Below are 3,224 nucleotides of genomic sequence, written 5' to 3'. Positions count from 1 at the left end.
AAACCATGAGTTGAAATTGGGATTGCCATATGTCATCGATCGACTGGTTTAGGGCAATGTCTTACAGCCCGCATCGAATGAACCACAAAAATATGTGTTGGTGTTTTGGGGATGTACGTATCCTAGCTTCTAAAAATCATCCATTTCTAGATTTTGCGATCTTGAGTACTTCGAGCAATGTATAATAGTCATCTTACATGTTTATTTCTTGAATGACACACGGCTTTTGTTTATATTGTTTGTTATTAAAAACATGTTCTAGTTACTTTACCACATAATTAAATTTGTTGTTTCGATAGTTTTCAGACTCTGAAGTGTCTAGCATTACAAGAACACAAGCCAAAAAATTGAATAATCATGCGATAGATGGTTGATGAATTGAAAACAAAAAAAACTCAAAAACAAAGAAAACCCGCGAATAAAAACTGTATGGAAAATTCTCACACAGCAAGGAAGCACAAAAGTGCCCTGCACCATACCAGGCAGAACAGAGAGCGCGGGTGTGCCCAAAAATGAGAGCCCCTAAGCAGGGAGTGCAAGGGAGCCGGAAACATGGCATGGGGCGGCATTGGAGGCTTTGTTTCCCGAATTACTGTGAATTTCAGTGAGTTTTCTGAGGACTTTGTATTGTAAATATATACTTTATACTGTTTTTATAATCGGACCGATGATAAATCGATTTGTGGTGATATATTGATTTACCTTGTAAAACGGTTGATTCGATAATCAAACCGGAAAACCATTATATTATATAAAATAATAATATAATACAATAAATAATATATTTTAAATTTTAAAAATAAAAATATATATATTTATCCAATTTTAAAATCTAAAAGAAGTATCTCAATCATCAATAAATAAAAAATTAACAAAATATTTCTTGAAAATTAATTTATTGTACCAGTCACGTAGTGGTAGGGGAGTTGTTAAACTTTCTGATTTAATTTAAATAATAAAATGGACAAATTTTTCCAAAAAAAAAATAAAAAATCATTGAGGAGCAATTTCTCATCCTTGAACAAAAAGTAAGATATGCCGAAACTTCGTCTCCTCTTTGGATTTTGAATAAAATAAACTTGAAATATAATTGCTAATTCGTTAATGAATAAATTAAATTATGTTAATGATCTAGGGGAAATTTATGACAAAGTAGTTTCCTTTTGATACTGTCCAATAAAAATTGCCTAAATTCCTAGGGATAAGGTAAAAAAAATTACTCTTATAAAATATCATGGTATGCAAAAAAAAAAGTCAAATTAATCAACTCAAGAGCAATACAGGTTCCAATCCATCGAACTAAAATCCCAAGTATCAATGACACTAATAGACTTGTCAAATTGGGTCAGGTCTGTCGGGCCGGGCCGGCCCGCTATAAAAATTGAGCGGGTTAAGTTGATAAAATAGCAGCCTGTTTGGAGACGGGCCAAATGGGCTGAGTCCGTTTTGGTTGCGGACCAAGATGGGTCGGGCCCAAACGGGACGAATTGGCCCGCCAAATTAGGGTATAATTTTATATTTTTTTATATTTTTAAGTTGTAAGTTTTATATAAAAATTGGAATAAGTTTCATGCGCCTCCATCACTCTCTTATCTTATTTCTTTCTTATTTTTCTCCTTTGCCTCGCCTCCATCACTCACTCTGGTAAAATCTGAATCTCTGTAAATTTTATTCATGAATCTCAAAGGGAAGAAATTTCTGTAAATTTTATTCTTGAATCTTAAAATAATTTTTAAGCATAACAGTTGTTTGTGAACCCAAGAGCGGTTTTGTTTGAAGCCCGACGAGTTGTAGTGAAATTTTGTGTATCCAGCGGAGGTTTGATAATTATCTGTATTGTTGAACACATAATATTTTCTAAAATTTACAACCTTCTCTTTTCTCGACTTTTTGTTCTCTTCCATGTCTCAATCTTCATGTCTAGTTTAAGCACTTTACTTTTTATGGATTATGTCGATGCTTTCGTAATTTCTCTTATTTCAATGTTTTTAAGTATTTATGAAACTATTTGACTAAAATATATTTTTCTTCTATGTTTACTGCGATATTGTTTAGTATTTTTTTCTTAAAAAAATAAACGAGTTAAAAATAAGCGGGTCGGGCCGCCTAACCCACGACCCAAAATGGGTTGGACTGGGTTGGCCATTTAGAGGCCCGCAAAAATGGCGGGCTGGCCCGCCCCACCCCACCTAATGGCGGGTTGCGGCGGGTGGCAAGCTAACCAAAATCATCATTCTCCACTTATCTAGAACATTCTCTTGTCTTCTAGGAAGTATTAGATTCCTGACAAAGGTTCCGGAAGCAACAAAGCCTATTTTATAGCTTCATGTGCCAAAATCCATGTGTCTTGTACGTCAAAACTATCAGGCCCAACTTAGCTTCTCATGTCGCTTGCTCAAGAAATCCCCTTAATAGCTTAGTTTCTCCCATGTGAACGTGATCACATCCTTGCCATGATTAGTGTGCTTCGACAAGAGGGCTCGTTTTGTGATTTTTTTGTCATATTTTCGAGCATGGTCAAGGAGATGATCTTGGTTTATTCGCTTTGATTTTTTGGAGCATATGGGATGCTCGTAATAGGATGGATTTTAATGGTACAAAAGAGTCTTCCAATGACATTCAGGCAGATCCAATGGGGACTAGCTATCGTCTTATTGCACATTATCGGGTAGACAATATATTGTTAGAGTAGATGTCCTGTAAGCCAACTGTTGGCTGAGAAATTTATTAACTCAAGTGTAATAAACTATCTTTATTTTAATATAATTACTTTTTAATGGTTTCGTTATACTTTATCTGTATACTCATGCAAGCAGCATAGATAAAGTCCTTGATTATGCTTTAATACAAATGAATCGTAATTCGATGTTGAAACTCATTTGTAAACATTGCATATTCTAAATTCGTTCCTAGTCGATTTAGCCGCCTGAAACAGGGATAAAGGTCGCTTGAGCTCGAGACTAGCATCTGTGATGTTGTGTACTGCGTTTCTTGGTAAGGGCATAGAGATGTCCAAACATGCAGATGGGTAGTCATATGATGATTATACCGAACAACCCTCCCTCGAACTTTCCAAGTGGTTATCATTCATCGAGAGGATAAGTCCGTGGTTATGATTGTATACCATTAGTCCTTACGACCCGGGACAACACTGAGGCTCTATATGCTAGGGCTGTTCTTTGACTCGTTTACCGGCTCCAGGAGAGTCATCAGGTGGCGAGGTT

Source organism: Primulina huaijiensis, chromosome 5 (genome assembly GCF_012295235.1).
Source record: "Primulina huaijiensis isolate GDHJ02 chromosome 5, ASM1229523v2, whole genome shotgun sequence".
NCBI classification, from domain to species: Eukaryota; Viridiplantae; Streptophyta; class Magnoliopsida; order Lamiales; family Gesneriaceae; genus Primulina; species Primulina huaijiensis.
This window is presented reverse-complemented; position numbering follows the sequence as displayed.